This window comes from Miniopterus natalensis, chromosome X (genome assembly GCF_054644295.1).
Source record: "Miniopterus natalensis isolate mMinNat1 chromosome X, mMinNat1.hap1, whole genome shotgun sequence".
In the NCBI taxonomy this organism is placed as follows: domain Eukaryota; kingdom Metazoa; phylum Chordata; class Mammalia; order Chiroptera; family Miniopteridae; genus Miniopterus; species Miniopterus natalensis.
Genome location: NC_142103.1, coordinates 3,744,793 through 3,758,362, shown reverse-complemented (window position 1 = coordinate 3,758,362; position 13,570 = coordinate 3,744,793). Strand labels below are relative to the sequence as shown.

General features: G+C 36.4%; 1 pseudogene across 1 annotated transcript; it reads left to right on the top strand.

The window, feature by feature from the left end:
* The first annotated feature begins 2,185 nt into the window (after positions 1–2,185).
* LOC148090384 (uncharacterized) lies at positions 2,186–11,773 on the top strand (annotated as a pseudogene). Its single transcript, XR_015716514.1, has 3 exons — positions 2,186–2,524; positions 2,599–3,448; positions 9,860–11,773. The product of XR_015716514.1 is annotated as an uncharacterized LOC148090384 (transcript).
* Positions 11,774–13,570: the final 1,797 nt, after the last annotated feature.

Sequence of the window (13,570 nt, the reverse complement as noted above, 5' to 3'; positions counted from 1 at the left end):
AACTGTAAACCTACTTTTCCCCTCCCCTATATAGTCCACTACTTAACCTTTAAATCATTGCCCAGTCCCAACATACCTTAGTCAGGTTTGTCTGCCACTGTTCTCTTTCATGCAGTACATGTGATAGTCCCTGTCTTCCTCAGCCCTATCTGGCTAAGTACTAAGGATCTTCAGCCTACAGGTCAACTCTGATCTCTTCAACTTGTCACTTAAGCTCTGGTGGATGAGATCAGAAATTTAGATTTATTACCAACCTGTAGTCTCCTTCTTGTTCTCCTCCATCATTGCAGATACTTAACATTATCTCTTGATTAATTGGTAGTGATATAATGACAAGAACTTAGAGTTGGGGTTTGCCACTGGCTTCTTGTCTGTCCTGAGATGGCTATTCTTGTTTTTTGGGAGAGTGGCACTTAGTCCTGGCAAGATGACCTCAATTTGTAGGGATGAGTTTCTTTAATTTTCTTCTTAAGCTTCCAGCCTACTAAATTAGGTCATCCTCACTGAACCCTAGCCCCTTTGTCTGGGGCCCTGAATGCTACCCACTTAATTTTGGCTCTGAATATGAATCACCTTGTTTGGGCCCCTGAATATTTAAGTGGAAATCTAAATCCCATTCTTAGGTTCCGGCCAGCCTCATCTCCTGAGTATCATCACATACATAGTATATTTATTTACCAGTGGGCTTCACATTGTTCTATGCATTCTCCTGCATGTGAATGCTAGCCTGGAATGTACTTAAGTATACCATACCCTAGATTTGGCATCTAGATCTGGGTCTGGCAAACTAAAACCTTTGGGCCAAACATTGGCAATATCTTTCAGTCTAGCCCCCCCCCCCTTTTTCCCAAACCATGCCCACTCATTTATGTATTGTCTATAGCTGCACTACAATGGCAGAGTTGAGAAGTTACAACACAAACTGTACAGCCTGCAAAACTTTAAATACTTACTATCCGATCCTTTATAGGAAATGTTTGCTGACCCCTTGTCTTAAGCCAAGTAGATATTGCTTAAGCCAAGCCTTAATATTGCTTATTCTTTGATAATTTCTCATTCCCATCCTGTCAACCAGTAGAGACCCAGAAGGCCAGCTAATAGAGACTAAGATAGGTTCCAGCCCATTCAAACTACTTGTTTTAACTTGAATTTCCCTGCTTCCTCTTTGTAATCTTTCTAGAATGGCCTTTCCCTGTGCTTTTTAGTGAAAGAAATGCCATAGTCATAAAGTCTATTACAATAGCCTTATGATATGTTTTTAAATGTAATATCAGATTCTAATATGAAAGTTTTTCAACATTGTCAATATCTTTCAACATGACCTTCTAATATCTCTAAGATTAGGCTTTTCAATTCTTCATTGTCTCTAACATCAGGTATTCTGAGCTCCAGAGCTCCCAACATCTCCAATTGCCAGATCTTCTAAATGTTATGTCCATATCTTTCACTCTTTCGCCTGCAACACCTCCAATGCAAATGTTTTCTAATCTTCTCAGTATCAGGGTCATTAAAAGTCTAGGTCTCCTAGTATCTCCAACAATCACCCTTCAAGTTCTCGGTCTTGTCTTTCAGAATGCAGAATTCTAACTTCCAATTTTACTATGTTTCCAGTTCTCCATTACCTTGTATATACCAGTCTTCTAGAGCTCATATATTTCATTGTGTCAAAGTCCAGCACTTACATCATTCAGTTCCCACAACTTTTAGTGTCTCCTAAATTCTGATTTTATAATGTCTCGTTTCTCCAATACCCAAGTTTTTTGATATCTCCATGAACCTGGTCTTTCACTATTCAGGTTGTTCAAATATCCCTAATATTGAAGTGATTGGGTTTCTTAACATCCTGACCTCTTAAAGTCTAGGTCTCTTAATATCCAGGGCTTCCAACATCTTTGACCTGCAGCATCATGAAAATTACATCTTTCAAATTCTATGTCTTTTAACATGAATATGTCAATATTCAGGTTTTCCAGTGTCTTCCAATATCCAGGGTTTGTGAATTTAGAATTTCTAAATGTCTAGATCTTCTGTTGTCAATACCTTCCAATGTTTAGGGCACCCAAGGTCCAGGACTTGCAATGTCTCTAGTGCTCAGGGCTTCTAATATCCATGAATTTCAATATTTAGGGCTTCCAAGGTTTCCAATATCTAGAATAACCAATGTCCTCAAAATCCAAGGCTTCCAATGTCTCCAATATCCTGTGCTTCCAATGTCTCCAATGTCCAGGGCTTCCAATGGCGCCAGTGTCAAGGTCTTCCAACAACTCCAGGTCTTCCAGCAACTCCAAGTCTTCCAACTAATTACAAGTCTTCCAACAACATCAAGGTCTTCCAGCTAATCCCAGTCTTCCAGAAAATCCATGTCTTCCAGACAATCCACGTCTTCCGGACAAACCACGTCTTCCAGACAATCCATGCCTTCCAGCAAATCCAGTCTTCCAGCAATTGTAGGTCTTCCACAAAGTCCATATCTTCCAGGAAAATCCACGTCTTCCAGAAATCCATGTCTTCCAATGATTTCAAGGTCTTCCAGACAATCCACTACTTCCATCAATATCAAGGTCTTCCAGCTAATCCACATCTTCCGGAAAAATTTAGGTCTTCCAACCAATCCATGTCTTCCACCAAATCCAGTCTTCTGGTCAATCCACGTCTTCCAGACAAAATCTATGTCTTCCACTAAATCCAGGTCTTCTGATAAAGCCACGTCTTCCAGAAAATTCATGTCTTCCACTTAATCTTTGTCTTCTGCAAATCTATGTCTCCCTTGAGATCTACGTCTTCCCGTAACCTCCAGGTCTTCCAGCAAATCTACATCTTCCAAACAATCAAGATCTTCCGGACAATTCGGGTCTTCCTGAAAATCCATGTCTTCCAGGAAATCCATATCTTCCAATCAGTTCCAGGTCTTCCAAACTATCTACGTCTTCCATCAAATCCATGGCTTCCAGAAAATCAATGGCTTCCAGCAAATCCTTGTCTTCCAACAAAGCTGTGTCTTCCATCAAATTCATGTCTTCCAGCATACTCACGTCTTCCAACAAAGCCACGTCTTCCAGAAAATCCATGTCTTCCAACAAAGCCACGTCTTCCAGAAAATCCACGTCTTCCAACAAAACCACGTCTTCCAACCAAGTCACGTCTTCCAACAAAGCCACGTCTTCCAGAAAATCTACGTCTTCCAACTAAGCCATGTCTTCGAGAAAATTCATGTCTTCCTACACTTCCAGGTCTTCCAGCATCTCCAGGGCTTCCAGCATCTGCTTGTCTTCCAGCATCTCCATGTCTTCCAGAATCTCCACATCTTCCAGCATCTCCACGTCTTCCAACATCTCCACGTCTTCCGACAACTACCTAGTCTTCCAACAATGGGCTCAAATTCCACGTCTTCCGTCTCCCGTGTACCGGTCTTCCAACATTCAGGTCTTCCAGTGTCTACGATATCCAGGTATTCTAACATGTTCCATAGTTCATGTCTTCCAACCTTTCCCCAGGTCCAGACTTTTTCTAAATTAGCCTTTCCAAGCCTGAGCCTTTCCATGTTCAGATCTTTCCACAGACAAGTCTCCCAACTCAAATATTCCTGCTTCTAGTGGAACTAGCTTCAGAAAATTTAAAATGGCATCCCTTTTTATAGACCAGATCTTATGGATTGACTTACCAAAGCCTAATAGTGGTTTTTGCTATTAGAGAATGTGTATTTATTCTTTACAATTTTAAAATATAACATTCATAGAACAGCTTCTATAGAAAAAACCACAGATATGCGATTGCTGTGATAAATATTGCTACTTTACTATTGCTTATAATTTTTATGTGGTCAACTTTGCTTAGGTGCAAATGAAATTCTTATTTTAATGAACAGAACTAAAGACTTTATTATTTTAGCTAAAGTTAATATACAGTGGAAAACATACAGTGTATTTATCCATTTTTATAACATCAATTTTTGTTTGGTCTTATGTGACTAATAATAATAATAATAACACTTAACAAACATAGTATTTGCTATATCCAGGCACTATTCTAAGGTCCTTACATGCATCAACTCATTTAATCCTTGCAAGAACCCATTGAGGTAGATACTATCATCCCTGTTTTACAGATGAGGAAACTGGCACACATAGGTGAAGTAACTTTTCCAAAGGACACAACTAATAAGTGATTGAGCTAGGATTTGAAGCCAACTAGCCTATTTCCAGAGTCCATGATTTTAACTACCATACTATAATATCTGCTGTTGAAAATCAAGATGAGATTTATGAGATCCAAAGCTTGATTGCTCCCATTTTATGTGTAGACTATTATAAAATCTTATATGCAAATGGTCTTACTGTATCTTGTCACTATCAAAACCTATTTGTTTATATTCACAGATCTCATTCATGAACTAGCTACTGTCATTTCCTTGCTCATGTATATGGTTCTAGGCACAAACACTTCCTCATACTATTTTCAATTTGGGTAGAAATAATATAAGACAGCATGAGTTCAAGTACCCTTTGCTTTAGAATCATATTTGTAACTCCATGCTTTGAGTACTGGTGCGTGGAATTTAACTGTCTCATCCACTTTACTTCCTTATCTCTGACTGTTCTCCAGTTTGCACCTTACTATCTAGACCACTTACCATTAGTTTGTTTCTGACCTCCAGGAACCACCTGCTTCAAATATCACTGATCTCTTGGATTCTTACCACTGCTTATGTCCCACTAACGGTAACTAAAACTCCTTAACTCCCAGCATGCTGACCTAGAGAACTAACTACTTGGTTCTCCAAGTCTCAGCTCCTATCAGGTACTTCCAGCAACATTGCTACCCATACCTCTGGTTGACATGACAAACATTAAAGCCACATAGTGAAATTTTAATTAGTCAAGAAGTCTCTAAAGATTTAGAATTATCTACATGGTAATATAAATTAATAATAATAATAATATCTTACAAATGTCTAATGATTTAGTTTACAAAGTGTTGTCACTTCATTCATCCATCCACTCATTCAACAAACATTTATTGAGCACCAACTGTATGCCAGGCATATTTTAATGGAATTTCAAGTCATCTGGGGGAAACAGACAGTGTTCAAATAACTGAAAAATTATTTTTAAGTTTTGTAAGGCCATGAAGGAAAAGTAAGTATAGGATGCTGAGGAAGTAACATTTATGCTGACCAAAGGACCTAGATTCTCATTTATCACAATAACCTTGTGACTTAGATAAGATGGATGTTTTTACCTAATCAGAGGTTAAGCAGCAAGTTCTAAAGATGGGCATGGGATCAATGTATTTTGACTTATTTTTTTCCCTATTATTCCATGCTGCCTTAAAATATATAGTAAGTACAGTTTTGACAATATATGTCAAGGGATATAAAATTTTTTGTACTCTGACTTAGTATTGTCACCTCAATGAATATACTTAAGGGAATTATCTAAAATGTGGATAATTCATTCACAAAGATGTTCCTCACATAGTTATCTGGTATAGTTAAAAACAGAAAAACCTAAGGGCCTAACTTTAAGAGCATAATTAAGGGAGTGTGCTCTTTCCATATGATGGAACATTATTCCATTAAAAAAGCTATGGTCTGTTTAAATTATATAATATTAAGCAAAAATCAGCATGCAGGATTATATAAAGTATGATTGCAATTATTTTAAATATATAATCAGAGACAAATGACAGAAATAAACCCATTGGAGATTGTGAACGTATCATCTCTAGGTGGATAAGATAATGTGTGATTTTCGTTTACTTCTTTATGTTCTTTTTTCTTCCAAAGTCCTTACAACGTGGAAGTGTTTTATATTCATGAAAAAATGTAAATGGTTGTGCATAAAATCATTATTTATTCATCTTATTACACATGTAATCAAGTTTTATGGTTTAAAATGCTTTAAAATATAAGTAAGCAAAGTGAAAAACTTAAAACCTCAAATAAACTCAATATTCAGAGATAGTGCTGTAAAAATTTTGGTGTATGTGCTTCCATACTGTTTCACAGGTATGTTTGTTTAATTTTACAAAATAGTATTATACTGCCATTTAACCTAGTTTTCCCACTTAATAAGTTGTAAACATCTTTCTATGTCAGTAACTGTGCATCTATATTATAATTTTAATATATTTACTTTCTTAAGTTCTTTTTTTTAATTGTAAAAACTGCTGTGAGCCCTACTTGGTTTGGCCCAGTGGTTAGAGTGTCGGCCCCTGGACTGAAGGGTCCCGGGTTCCATTCTGGCCAAGGGTACGTACTTCAGTTGCAGGCTCAATCCCTGGCCCCAGTTGGGGGGAGGGCTGGAGGCAACCAATTGATGTGTGTGTCTCTCTCTCCCTCTCCCTCCTTCCCTCCTTTCCTCCCTCCCTTCCTCCCTCCCTCTACTCTCTCCGAAAAGCAATGGAAAAAAATATCCTCCAGTGAGGATTAAAAAACAAAAACAAAAACAAAGCCCTGCTGTGATGAGGACATATGTTGTGCAAGTTGTGCAGAACACAAACTGCCTCATCCTAGATGGTGGCCCTGTACATGATTGTGTGCAAATTTATTCAGATATTATTGAGAATAAAGTCTTAAAAGGAGAGTTGCTTATCTAAAGGATATATACAACATAAAGCTAATCCCAGCATAAAAATTATAAGCAATGGAAATGTCCAACAATTGTGGTGGGTAAATAAAATTATATTGTAAATATATGATGGAATACTATGCAGCCATTTAAGTTTATACCACAAAAGAATAATTATTGAAATGGGAATATGTTCACAAGATCTTATTAATGAGAGGACAGGTCACATGAATGTATATAGTATTAAAATTTTGTAGAAAGGAAGCTATAAAAATGCCCTCAGAAAAATAACCCGAAAAAAAAAATTAAAATGTTCATAGTAAATGTCCCAAAAGGAAAATGTATAAATTGTGATATATTTACACAATGGAATATTATACAGCAGTGAAATGAATACACTACAGCTAAACAATAATAATATGAATGGATTTTACTTCTATAATGTTAAATTAAAATATCAAGTCCCAGAAGACTATATATCACTGGATATCCTTTATATTATTCAAAAACAAGTAAAACTAATAACTGTATTATTTAGGCATACATATATATTTGGGATTAAAATATTTTATTAACAAGCCAATTTAATATCAATTTAAAAATTCAGGATAAGGTCATTGGGGTTGAGGAAAGGGAGTTGGAATAAGAGGATGATAGAAGTGGATTGAAGTTATTGTCAATATTCTAGTGCTCAGGTTCAATGGGTGAGTGAGCTAGTGTTCATTATGTAATTAAAAGGATATTGTTAACTACTTAATAATTGTGTGATTATTATGAAAATTAAATAAAAGAAGTTAATGCCTGGCCGGTGTGGCTCAGGGGTTGAGCATCGACCTATGATCCAGGAGATCATGGTTCAATTCTTGGTCAGGGCACATGCCTGGGTTGGGGGCTCAGGAGGCAGCTGATCAATGACTCTCCCTCATCACTGATGTTTCTATCCCTCTCTCTCCCTTCTTCTCTCTGAAATCAATAAAAAAATATTTTTAAAAAAGAGAACAAGTTAATGGATAAAAATAAAAGAGGACCATGCATGAATCAGTGAGACAATGTGTATGATCTGTGGCAGCATGCATGGGTTATTCAGAATCCAGTTTTGTGCACTTCTCCGGGTGTTGGGAATACATGTACTTTTTATGCTCTTGTGGCTTTTTATTCTCTATACTAATTGAAAAACAAGCCCAAAATTACATATAATAAGATCTCAACTATCTCAAATATGTAAAAAATGCATAACAGGGACTGAAAAGAAAGTGTTGACATGTTAATAATAATTTCCTCTGTATAGTGAGATTTCATATAGCTCTTTAATGTTTCCTTATAGTTTTTTTAAAATCCCAGTGTCATAGAGTGAGATTATGTTGTTGTTGTTTTGTTACAAAAGTAACATGCTTATTATAAAAGTAAAAAAGGCCGTAGTATATGAAAGAACAAATGCAAATACGCTTCTCCCAGGCCCACTGCCCAGAGACAGGCATGATGATTTGTTTGCTCTGTACCTTCCAAGGACTTTTTCTGTTTATGTGCATGTGCTCTTGTGTGTGTTACAAAATGAAGCCATCCTGTATATACAGCAGGTCCTCTACTAACGTTTTATTCACTGTTGCTCTGTTAAAGTTGATGAGGAGAAAAATCAATCCCTGGATGGGGCCACTGTCTGTGTGGTTTGCAAGCTCTCCCCATGCCTGCGTAGATTTTCTGTAGGGACTCCGGTGCCTTCCCACATCCCCAGATGTGCACAATAGATGCAGTGGCATGCCCACGGTGTCCCAGTCTGAGTGGGGGTCTGTGTGAGTGCCCCCGTGCTGGAAGGGAGTCCTGTCCCAGGGGGACCCTGCCTTGTGCCCTGAGCTGCCAGGAGAGGCTGCAGTCACCTGTGACACTGAACTGGAATAAGAAGGTTGGAAAAATCACTCTGTGATTTGTTTTTATTCATTTTTCTTAAATGTATATATAACTGACATTTATTTCAGTGTTTGATATTAGAAGTGTTTGGTTCTTTAGAAGTTTGGTGATGTTTTTGTGACCAGAAATATGCCCTAGGCACTTAATTCTTATTTCTATCCATTAGTTTATGGTAAAATTGGTTTCATTATACATTGCTTCCCTTAAAGTCACAGCTCCCAAGAACCTCTCTATGAAGGTAAGTGAGGACTTAACTGTACTATTCTACAACTTGCTGTCCTGTAACAGCTCATAGAATTCCATAGTAGGGTGTACTATATAATTTATTCAATTCTTTCCACGTGATAGATCTCTGGGTTAACAGTTTTTTAATACACATAATGCTATACAAAGCATTCTTTTAAATCTATCTTTTGCATGCTTAGAAGTATTTTTTATAGGCTAGTAGCTTAGAAACATAACTGCTAGATTAAAGGGTTTGAGTTCAGTTGCCTTCTTGGCATGATTATTCTTTTTAATTTTGTCAGCATTTTGGATGAAAAATCCAATCTCATTCCTTTAAGTTGTTTTCCCTACCCACTAGGAAAGTTAAGCACTTTTTAATATATTTATTAGCTATTTGTATTCTGTTGGAGATTGATGAACACATCTCCTTTGCCTATTTTTCTTTTGAGTGATTTATCTTTTTTTCCTTGTAGATATGTAGTTCTCTAGATTAGAGATGGCATCCTTTTGTCTGTTATATATTACAAATATCTGTCATTTCTCTCTTTTTTTCTTCCTTTTTTTAATTGTTTTTTTTTAGAGAGAGAGGAAGAGAGAGGGAGAGAGAGGGAAACATCCACATGAGAGTGAAACATGGATTGGTTGCCTCCTGCATGCACCCTGACCAGGGATCAAACCCTCAGCCTCGGTATGTGGCCTGACCAGGAATCGAACCCACAACCTTTTGGTATATGGGGCAATGCTCCAACCAACTAATTAGGTAGGCTTCTATATCCTAAGATTATAAAAATATTGTTCAATACTTTTTCTAATATTTGACATATTTTATTGCTTAGTGCTTTAATCCATATGGAAGTGTGTATGTGGGGGGGGGGGTGGAAAGTAATTAACCTACGTTAATTTTTTTCAGAAGGCATAGCTTTCCTAATTTATTTATTGTATGGAATGATATTTACACTAATTTGGAATTCTCTTTTCATCATGAACTATATAGGCTTGCTTGTTTCTTTTCTGTTTAATTTTTGTCTATTACCGACCTAATACCTGACTGCTTTAATTACTGGAGAATTATAATATGTTTTGAAATCTGATGGGGCTGCTCTCCATTCTTTTTATTCTCAAAATTTATTTGGCTATTTGTCTACATTTTCTTTTTCCAGATGAATTATAGAATTAACTCTCAACTTCAGTAAAAAGAAAAAAATCCCTGGAAGTGCCTCGGACCTTTTGAGTAACCTGTCAAGAACTGGCATCTTTACAATAGTTTTGCATTTATCTTGTATCCAGGCATTATATTAAACTCTATTCCTAGCTCTGTGTTTTTCCACCAGTTAATTATCTTTAATTCCTAGCTACACAATCCTGTCTGTTATAAATAAGGAAATGTTTGTTTTTTCATTGTAAATGTTTGTTTCTAATTTGGTTTTCCTTTTGGCATATTGGTAAAGATCTTGTGACTTCCAGGAGAATGCAGATTTATATTGATTAATAAAGAACAGGCCTCCTCCTCTTGTTTTTGACTTTAATAGAAATATCTCATTGTTTCACTCTAAAATATGATGATTAGCATTGTTTCTGATACCCTTTTACAAGTTATGGAAAAGCCCTTCTATTCCTGATTCCTGATTGTCTTACAGTTCTGTCTGGAACACATAGAGAATGTTACCGAATGTCTTCTGGAATTTGCCAAGGTGTTAATGTGGTTATTCTTTTTAATCCTTAGTGTAGTTCATTACACTGATAGGTTTCCTAATGTTGAACTACTTTGGCATTCGTGGAATAAGACTGACGTGGGAGTGGTGTTTTGTCTATATCAATGTTTCATTTAGGATATAAAACTCTATAGTAACATGTTCCTAGAGCAGCGCCCCTTACCCTTTTCACATCATGACACACTGGGGTAAATTAAATGGACAAGATTGCTCAGGACAGAGACAACTGGCTTCCCAGGCTCTGCCTGTGGGACCCCAAAGCCTTAGAGGCTATAGTATTACACATACAACCCACCCACAGGACGCCAGTGTGCCAGGCACACTTGTTGGGAAACTCTCATTTATTGTTTTCCTTTGTGTGATACCCTTTTCCTGATTTAATATGAGGATTGTATTAATCTTATGAATGAACTTAATTTTTTTTCTTATTTTACAGTCTAAATAACTTAGACACAAGCTATTCCCTTGAACACTTGGCAACACTCACCCATAAAACCATTTTGTCCTAGTGCTTGTTTGGGGAGTGGGAGGGTAGAAATGTAAACTTTCTTTCAATTTCTTTGATTATTAATCTATCCAAGTTTTCCACCTCTCCTTGAGTCAATTTTGTCAATTTGTCTGTAAAAACTCTCCCATTTCATCTGGATTTTTAAATGTATTGATTGTAAGTTACATGTAATAAATTCTAATGTGTATGAATTTGCACATATATGGCTATATCTTTTTTATTCTTTTCCTTAATAGGACTATTTACATATTTTATTTTCAGTTAACTATTAAAAAGCAAATGTTTTTTAAAATACCACTTACTGCTTTTGTGAAAACCTTTTTTCTAGTCTTTGGTTCTGTTTGATCTCTTTCTAGATTTAGGTGAATGCTTATTTTATTTTTAGTCTTTCTTATTTTTCTATTTAATGCATTTAAATCATAAATTTTCCTCAGAATACATTTGAATGTGTTCCATAGTTTTCACATGAGGTGTTATAATAGTAATTCTTTTGGTACCTTATCTGTAGTTCATTTTCCTTTTTAATCTAAGAGGTATTTAGAAGTGTATTTATGTCTTTCAACATGGTTAGGTTTTAGTTGATGTTTGGTTGTCTATCCTTGTTTTCCTTATTACTAATTATACTCTCATGGATGGAGTATGTTTTCTGCATGAATTATACATTTTGGAATATTGTCTTTGTGTCCTAATGTAAAAATGTTCTATAAATATTCTATGGGCAATTGAAGAAAATGTGTATTTTCTTTTTGTTTGAGTAATATTATATCATATTTCTACATATTAAGTCACACTTATTCATTGTTACTCAGATTTTCCCTATTATATTAATGTAAATTTTCTGATAAAATTATGTAAAATCTCACACTGTTGTTTTATCACAGTCTGCTATTTCTTTTTTCTTTCTATTTATTTGTGAGGAGATCTTGAGCAAATTCCTCAACCACTCCATGCTACAGCTTTTTGCCTCTGTAAACTGAGGATCAGAGCACCTACTCCATAGCCTGCAAGGATAAACTAAGTATATTATGTACACAAGGCACTTAGAACATAGTCTAAACATAATATGTATTCTTTATTAACGCTCAATAGCATGTATACCAATACCTTATTAGTAAGATGAAAACATGAATGTAAACTTTATTTTGGGGGCGGGGGAAGAAGAATAAAAGCACAGGCACTGACTGACCAGTATACAAGCAGAATGCACTAGACACAAATCAAAGTCTGGACAGTTATCAGAGCCTGTCTTAACACCAACACTGATAAAACCAACCTCCCTGTGCGCCACACTGAGGCCAGAGGGTACCTGGGTGGGAAGCTCCCAAGTGTGTTGGCTCTATGTGTTGTGACGGACCCATAATGCGAGAGATAATTAGCGTGCCACCAGACCAATGGGCAGAGGACACCTAATATATGAATGCTCCACTATAAACACTTATGCCTAATAACTGACCTTTAGGGGACTTGTGGCCTCATCTTAGGATATAACAATATAAACTAGGGTCAATTATCTGACGCCTGAACTACCAATGGGGAAAATCATTAATCATCACATTCTAATAACAGAGCAAATCTGCCTTCCTGAAAACCAGCAAATTCTAATGTAACCCCATTTCCCATAACTTCTGGTATGAGAGGAACTTTAAATTTTAGTAGTCCTTCAGATCTTTTCCCACGCCTGAAACTTATATGCTCATATTAACCATTGTCACTCCAATAATTTTTTAAAATTTATCTTTATTGTTGAAATATTATAAATGGTCTCTTTTTCCCCCGTTGATCCCCTCCCCCCTGCACCCCTTCTCTCAGGCCTTCACCACACTGTTGTCTGTGTCCATGAGTTATGCATATATGCATATAAATTCTTATGTTAATCTCTCCCGACCTACCCACCCATCCCTACCTTCCCTCTGAGATGCGTCAGCCTGTTCCATGCTTTTATGTCTCTGGATCTATTTTGGTCATCAGTTTATTTTGTTCATTAGATTCCACATATGAGTAAGATCATGTAATATTTGTCTTTCTCTCACTGGCTTATTTCTCTTAGCATAATACTCTCCAGGTCCCACCATGCTGTCCCATAGCATAAGAGACCCTTTTCTACAGCTGCATAGTATTCCATGGTATAAATGTCTGAGAGGATGCATGATATGATTTCAATCTTCTTGAACATGTAAAGATTTGTTTTGTGTCCTAACATGTGGTCTATCTTTGAGAATGTTCCATGTGCACTTGAGGAGAATGGCAATTCTGCAGCTTTGGGGCGAAATGTTCTGTAAATGTCAATTAAATTAATTTGATCTAGTGTGTCATTTAGAGTCACTGTTTCTTTGTTAATTTTTTGTCTGGAAGATCTACCCATTGAATTCAGTGGGGTGTTAAATTCCCCTACTATTAATGTATTGCTGTCAGTCTCCCCTTAAAGTCCTCCAGAAGTTGTGTTGTTGTTTTATTCCAGCCTCTGTGAGTCTTTTGTTCTGAGGTGGGTCTCCTGTGGGACAGCATATGTTTGGTTCTTGTTTTCTTATCCATTCAGCTACCCTATGTCTTTTGATTGTAGCATTTAATCCATTTATATTTAAGGTTATTATTGATAGGTACTTATCGATTACCATTTTATTTCTTTATGCCTATGCTTCTCATTCTCTCTA